Source organism: Filicampus tigris, chromosome 6 (genome assembly GCF_054856515.1).
Source record: "Filicampus tigris isolate MCC_2025a chromosome 6, RoL_Ftig_1.0, whole genome shotgun sequence".
Classification (NCBI taxonomy): domain Eukaryota; kingdom Metazoa; phylum Chordata; class Actinopteri; order Syngnathiformes; family Syngnathidae; genus Filicampus; species Filicampus tigris.
Genome location: NC_141222.1, coordinates 9,235,396 through 9,242,905, shown reverse-complemented (window position 1 = coordinate 9,242,905; position 7,510 = coordinate 9,235,396). Strand labels below are relative to the sequence as shown.

At 42.1% G+C, this 7,510-nt stretch overlaps 1 long non-coding RNA gene across 1 annotated transcript; it reads left to right on the top strand.

The window, feature by feature from the left end:
• The first annotated feature begins 6,895 nt into the window (after positions 1-6,895).
• Positions 6,896-7,510, top strand: LOC147145685 (uncharacterized). Its single transcript, XR_015087225.1, has 3 exons — positions 6,896-7,036; positions 7,204-7,327; positions 7,407-7,510. It is a non-coding gene; the product is annotated as an uncharacterized LOC147145685 (long non-coding RNA).

Here is a 7,510-nt window from a genome sequence, read left to right as displayed (position 1 = left end):
TTTGACAGATTTACACATTGAAAAAAGTTTGACATGCATTTCATACTGCAGTCACAGCATTTCCATGCAATGTAGAAAATGGGCGTTACCCAAACCAAATATGACTCATGAGTACATAGTTGATTTAAAAAAAAAAATCCTCCATAATTATTCACTCCTGCATTTCTTGTTTTATTTTTAGTGCCATTTGTCAATTCAGATTGCGATAACTCTGTTGTGTCAGGCACCCGTGCATTGTGTGTGTCTGTGCACGCGTGTTGGGGTGTGCGTGTGCACGCGTGTGTGTATGTGTGTGTGCATGCGTGCTGATTTTCAAGGGAACTTCAAACTCCCAGGAAATCAGCATGAGTTCAACAGGATTTGGAGCAAAGTCTGTCAAAACACTTGCCTTGAATGAAGCCCCAAAGATTGCAACCCTTAAAGCAATCGCAAACCTAAATCTACACAACACATTGTCTTGAAAATTTACTCTATCAGCCGCAAATCTTCAAAAACATTCCTGCAAACTTTATCGAAATCCTTGTGTACTTTATGGGAGTGCTCAGTTGTCATAAACTGCCTGACTCTGTGAAATATCTTCTGCCCACTCCCTTTTTCCAATACCAGTGCTTGGTCAAAGAAGTGAAGGCCAACATTAGCTCACTGCATACTAGAAGCAAACACATCACCCGAGCCGATTTGGAGTCAGCTCTTACTTTTCTCATTTCATTTTCTTCCAGAGTTATTACATGTAATGCCTTGTGGAAATCACATCACATTCCTGTTCTATCAATGGCATTGGACTCTAAGATAATTAGCAAGTTGTCAGCGAGGGAAGACAAATGAATGAAGTGGAACATCGGAGGCTGAAGACAAACCGTTCTGGAATGAGTTCTGATTTGTTCACATTTGAAGACCTTTTTATTTTTCAGGAAAAATAAAATGTTTATTAACCGCACAGACAATGCTTCAGAGCGGAAGTCAACCCAAACATATTTTTTTCAAGAATATGGTCCCAGCAGGCCCACAAGTTGAAACACGGCATTCTAATAAATAGTGCATTTGTGCAATATGAGTTAAGCAGCAAAATGCACTCGTTTTTAGCCATCTGCGGGGGCGGCCATTTTGTGTTCTGTCGACTGAAAATGTCATCACAACTGCTCACAACGACCAATCACGGCTGACCTGTTTTCTTAATCTGAGCCAAGATTGGTCCTTGTGAGTAGTTGTGATGTCATTTTCAGTCGACAGAAGACAAAATGGCCGCCCCCACAGATGGTTAAAAACGAGTGGATTAAAGGTACGATAAGGTGATTTGTATCAATGATACACGGCACAGATCTACTTTTTTCATACTTGTTTTGTTTTTTTTTTTACAAATCTATAAGTAAAATATTTGATGCTCTGGAGTGAGGTCTCACAAATTTTGTTGATTTTCAGATTGACATCATGCAGAATGGGGCAGTTCATCTTTTAGAATACTCTAAAAATGCACCCACTCCAAAGAAAAAACAAAACACAGAAATTCCGCTGTATGTCTTTGAAGTATGGCTATGAAGTCACTATGAATTGGTCACAGTTGAACATTCTGTCCATTGTCTAGTGATTTTTCACCGACCTGTGAATGCAAGAGAAAATCACAACAGGAAATATGTTGTCCACTTCACCTTCACCAAGTGAACAATAGCTCCAAACAGTATCTGTTATTCTGTTGTATCCTGGCAACAAGTAGAGCGTGTCACTCACGACTCATGCTTGAATGGCACCTATTGTCTTCAGGTCCGGTTGCATTCACTCAAGCATTCGTCAACATTGATCCTTTCATATAAACGTTAGAAAATCGTCATCAGTCGCATCCAGATCAATTTTTACATGAGCCATCATCTTGTACCCTTTTATTATTTGTTTGGCAGGTTAGATCGATGGATATTCTTGAGACAAAATATATTTATTAATGAAAGTACTTTGACAGACTTTCTCCTATCATGTGATTTGTTGCATACTTGCAGAGTTGCAGACATCTCTTCAACACGCTTCTCTGTAGAGTGAATCATAGCATGCACTGCTGTACACTCCTCGGAGCCTCCTGTCAGTGTACCACACCCCACCGCAGGCATTATCACATCCTCTTTCAACTATTGGGACGGCGCTGCGCAATAACATCCCAGCATGCAACATCTATGCCAAAAGTCCGGCACGCACAGTAACTGACATGCGCAATACTGTGTGTGCATGCTCTGTGTGTGCGTGTGTGTGTGCGTATGCGTGCGTGTGCGCATGCATGTGCCTATGTGTGTTAAACATTTACCATATCTATTGGCAATATCTACTGACAAAATCATCAATAGATGTCATACCTTGGATCATTAATGATCATTTTAAAAAGATTAACATGGAGTGAGGGTGGGGTGTTACATAAAACAAATAGGTACATATTTTTGTAAAATAAATGATCAATGAAGCAAGTTTCTGGTTGTATCTACCACTTGCTCCATAGACGCTGTGATATTAACTTAACCTAATATTTTCTTCCTGTTGTCGTTGACAATGCAACCGAATGTAGCGAGATAGGAAATACATGACATTGACATCAAGGTAATAACAAAAGTCTGGATATTTGCACCAGATGCTTTTATTTGGCTTGACAAACAGATCAGTGCCTGTGCCACACCCTTCATGACATCAGATGCTTGAACACTAGAAGACTTTTACTGTTACACAGCCCTCTCTAGTGGGAGTTCATAAAATGCAGGCAGGCCAAGAAACTGAATCAGAGAAGCAAGTGGAGGCCTCAACTCCCCCCCCCGCCCTTCTTTTTAATGGAAGCGATCAGGAGAAAAACACCAATCAATGTGTGTGAGTACTGCTCTTATGGTATGTGATGTCCCTTGAATGACCCTGTGCGAGACCCCCCATTTGACAATTTACACCCCTACCCCACCATCAGCACACACACACATGCACAAACACATTGATGATAAGCACGCTGAGTGAGTGCGCCTTAAATTGTCTTTCATGTATATTGAATTACAAATGAAAAAGATGAAGGGACAACAGCAATGAAAGTTGACAGTTAATTAAACAGAAAATTAACACACAAATTTTGCCAAAACGGCAACAGTCATGAATATTGACAATTATGTACAAAATAAAAAACAAATGCTGCAATGCATAAAATGACAAAAAAGTAAAGGAACCTTATTGTAGTAAATGGTATTTTTTATTTTGGCTTTGTTTCCCAGCACACTTGCTTTCTTTTATATTAAAGGTTAGATCCCGCATTCCAAATCCACCCTGCATTTCTTCTACACGGAGGGCGGGGCAAAAATTCCCCACAATAGAATTCACAATAGAAACCCATTCCATGGAGCAATATTTTTTATCTGAAGGGTGTTGTATGGCATGCTTGTTAAAACCAACTCAGAGCACCACACCTACAAAAAAATGTCGATTGTAGTACCAAGACTAACCTGTGAGAGGCAGCGTGGTGCCACAGTGCAGTCAGATTGACAGAAAAAAAAAAAAAAAGAAAAAAAGTACCGGTAATCATCCTCGCAGTAGTATGTTTGTAGGAGTATGTAGGCGTAGTAGTGGTAGTAGTAGTAGTAGTAGTAGTAGTAGTAATTATTGTGGTGAATGACTTGTAAGATACAGTTATGCAATCAGTCAACACAACCAGTTGCTCTTCTTTTCGCGTCTGACAACACCGCGGGCTTCAGGTCGTTTACACAATGGCTGTTGTTCCATTTCATGTCAATAACAGAATTGGTTGCTCTGTGTTGACTACCCAGAGAAGGATTTGCGAGTGAAAACGCTGAACTGGTTTAATCAACCAACATGTATGATTGTTAAGGTCGAGATAGACCAATCTGACGTTGGCCAACAGTGACAGACGCTTACCCCCTGTGGCGTCGGGCCGACTGTCGGCACGTCACGCTGGAAAAATACGCCGCAAGGACAGACCGCGACGCTGACCATTAAAGTAGCTTCTGCGCATGCGTGAGATGTAATACCCCTCCATACCATCGGCGGCGGTAATCACTATTCCTCATGTTAGAAAAAGCCAACCAGAAAGCTAAAAAAAGCCAACCGGAAAGGCGGGGGGCGGATTATAAAAAACGTAAACGATGCCATGTGTCATGTGTCACCTTCCAAACCGCTTATCCTGTACAGGGTCGCGGGGAGGTGCTGGAGCCTATCCCAGTTGACAGTGGGTGAAAAGGCAGACTACACCCTGAACTGGTTGCCAGCCAGTCGCAGGGCACACACACGCAGACACCGTCACTGAGCGGGAACCGATTCCACGCTGCCCGCACACAACTCAGGCGTGTGTACCACTACACCATCAGTGACAATGCATTCAGCTATATTTTTCTCTAACAATGAACTCCCATGCGAAGCAAACCCTCACGTTCTTGACACGGTATTGTGAAATACTTTGTCAACCCTTGCTCTTGTACTTGTAAGAAGATCAATTCAGCAAAGGCGTGCTCACGGTTTATCCGCATTTGTCACTCCCTTGTTCGTGCTCACGTGCGCTGATTCGCTAGCTAACAGCCAAGCAGAGTGACCAATTGTCACGACTCACGATGCTGATTCAACATGCTGAAACGCCACCGACGCTACGACGGTGGTCACTACACCAATCAGACGGCGCAACCCGACGCCCCGACGCTTCCTGACCTCCGACGTCGGATCGGTGTATCTCGGCCTTTAGTCCCATTGTTGTAGCCGACAAGCAGACAAGGGAGGAAAAATGTCTCCCCCACACCCTAATCACTCAGGATAATCTTTTAGAGACATCTGATAATCAGTCCTTTGTTACTTTATAGGGAGGGGAAAGCTCAAATTTGGCCGAATGTCAAATTACAAGTGAGAGCTTTAACTTCACCCCCAGGCGAACCCACTGTGGAACAAGTAAAGTCGTTGAGGTGATTAAAACACAAATGACACTACGGTCACATGCTTTTCTTTCTCTTCCTGCGATACACGCAAACACGCTAAAAGTATGCCGTTTTGTAAGTAAACTTCTACAGTGCGCATGCCTGCATGTGCACAGCAAGGAGCTGCAGAATGTTTCACAAGAAAACCTAAGTTAAGAGCTGTGAAGAGGGAGGCCCCAATCCCCTTTTGTTCGGCTTGCTTTGCACATGAATTCTGTCTGTTCTTTTGTTCGGAGGAGGGAGGGTGGGCGTGGAGGCCTGCTGGGGGGTGTTGACGCATACTATGTCAGGATTGGTCACTGCGCCATTATTCTTTAAGCTCGCCAGACTCTCTCACACTGCTGCCCTTTGGACCAGAATCAAGTGTGAATTAAGGCCAGTGTCTAGTATGTTGGCCCGAATGGAATTTTAATAACAACTGTTTAAGCCATCTACCCTGTCCAGTATTTGAACCCCGTTCCCAAAGTCAGCACAAAATCCACAGCTACCCAGTGGGTACGTTTTTGGATTCACCACTCTGCACCTTCACGACTCATCAGGGTGACTGCATTTTTCTGTCCTCTGATTGGTTCAGCTATATACGTCTCTCTGATTGGTTGCGCTTAGGGTTGCGCACTAAAGTTTGATCTTGGACATGATTAAAAATTCATCAGCAAAACACGCTTTTCTGAATGGTATGAGAAACTCTTGCGTTTCAAGAACAGTTTTAGACCAATGTGTGTAAAGTCACACCTACTCTAAAAAGGTTCTCATGTGACCTCTTCAATCGTATTATTTTGCCAGACTCTCTGATGTGCAGCTGTGGCCACCGGCAACATGAGAAAGAGGCAATGGCCTTTTTTGGGGTCATGAACAAGAAGCGCAGTGTCCCGTCAGACCCGGCCAGCAGATGGAGCTGGAGTATAAAAAGTCTTGCAACTGGATCATTGTATTTTCTAGTACACATCTAATGCAGAGAAATGGTCAAATAGTCAAAACCGTTTGTAAATAAGTGTGTCCCTCAGATTTTATAGTGCTGTTTTTGGAATAATAAAAGTCCAGTCTCCATTACCATCTTGTTGTGCGAAAAACACAAATCTGAAAGTATTCACATTTGACTTCAAATACGACATCAGGGCTTTAGATGTCCCCTTCCCTTTCACACACATCATTTCACATCTGTGAGGCATGAGTGATGTTTCTTTTTCATATAGTTCTCGTAGGTGTAGTATTAAGCCTTGATTTTTTTTTTTTTTTTACCCCAGAAACTTTTCCTTTTTAGGATTTATCCACGGTTTGCTTGCCGGGGGTCAAATAAATCATGCTGCCAGGTGTCACACGTCGGCAAGAAAACATTTTATTTAATGTTTCAAGAATATCATAATTTTCAAAATTAGAATAACATTGGAATAATGAACAAAGCCATTTAAAATCCAATATTTCTTTTACAAAGTCACAGAGAGCCACAGCAGATGGATGAAAGAACCACATGCGTCTCCAGAGCCACAGCCACCTCTGTGCTTAACCAATCACCCCCATCCCTCCCCAATTAGCGCTTATAAAAGTACAAGCTAATTCATGTCTGGGGCAGGGATCCCCTACCCTGTGGCAGAGAAACTGAACAAAAAATCTTACATTGAATCTGTCAAAGAGGCGCCGTGAGTCGGCTCAAGAATTTTCATTTTATATTTATTGGAGGGGATGCTAAAGTGGACCCTTCTGGCTCCACTTACAATTGAAATTATTTTCCTTTTTTTATTCTGTATGAAATCCTAATAAAAGTAATTTAATCAGTATACTGTGCTCAAGACTGAATGCATGTTTGGAGGTCCATCATGAGGAGGTGTGCCTACCACGCTCTTGTCAGTGCTCCCTCCCTAACTTTATTTGCACCAAGGACCGGTTTTTACAAAGACATATTTTGATAGGCTGGCATAGAAATAAATACTCACCATTACACCAATGAATGCAGTTGTTTTTATTGCGAGCCATGCACTTGTCTTCCCTTCAACTAGCCGGTCCCATCTTGGAGTAATCTTTTTTTTTTTTTTTCACTCAAAAACTCCAAAGGCTTGTCTTTTATTGCCGACTGGTACCTTGTTTGTTTGAAGCATGATCGCTCCTCACATGTGTAGGTGAGCATTTTAAAAAAATGCCGAAACAAAGTCTAATAGCGCCGATTTTCTCTGCCAATAAATACAAAGTATCACAGCTAAAATGCTATAATAGCTGCCTCAAACTTACATGATAGGTGTGTAAAATTGTGTCTTTCACTGACATGTGACTATTTTATTTCTTTCAGTTTTCAGTGAATAGTTTCCACACCTTGGTCATCTCCTGCCACCTGTCAAAAACAAACTTATGGTGACACCAAAGGGTGTTGTGTGTCTGTGGCATTAGCAGGCAAGCAAGTCAACATATTTGTCGTGAGTATCTCACAGAACAAAAGAGCTCCATAATGAGCCAGTGAAAGAAAAGCATAGGGTTAAGAAAGTTGTTTTACAGGTCGGGTTTCCGCATCAGTGGAGAGCCACGCAGTCTTCTCACATCCAGAATACAATTGTGGTGTAGATGAAGCTGGTCTGCAAAATAAAAGTTCAAATAACAAA